At 46.3% G+C, this 309-nt stretch overlaps 1 protein-coding gene across 1 annotated transcript in view; it reads right to left on the bottom strand.

Moving 5' to 3' along the window:
• The window catches only part of TMEM8C (transmembrane protein 8C), a 7,827-nt gene that overhangs the window by 430 nt on the left and 7,088 nt on the right, over window positions 1–309 (bottom strand). The window lies entirely within an intron of this gene.

Below are 309 nucleotides of genomic sequence, written 5' to 3'. Positions count from 1 at the left end.
CCTCTTCGTGCTGTCAAAGAAGAAAGGATTTCCAGACTTAAAAAAAAAAAACAGCAAAGTGGATTTAACACATTCCAATTTGCACATTTCCCAATTCTTGAATGAAGTGTTTCATTACCCCGCAAAGGACGCGGCGGCGAGGCCGGGGCGCAGGGGGAGGCGGTTTCTGCTAAGTGACATTTTTATGTTCTGCTAGAATTTGCAATTACTAAATGCTTTGAAAAATAATCCTCGGGGACGACTGTGAGGTTGTATCTAGCAGCTCCCAATGCACAAAGCAACCGTAACGGCAGGGGTGAGCGCAGGCGT

This window comes from Buceros rhinoceros, unplaced genomic scaffold (genome assembly GCF_000710305.1).
Source record: "Buceros rhinoceros silvestris isolate BGI_N320 unplaced genomic scaffold, ASM71030v1 scaffold13107, whole genome shotgun sequence".
NCBI lineage: Eukaryota > Metazoa > Chordata > Aves > Bucerotiformes > Bucerotidae > Buceros > Buceros rhinoceros.
The sequence above is the reverse complement of the archived record's forward strand: the minus strand, read 5'-3'. Positions and strand labels throughout refer to the sequence as shown.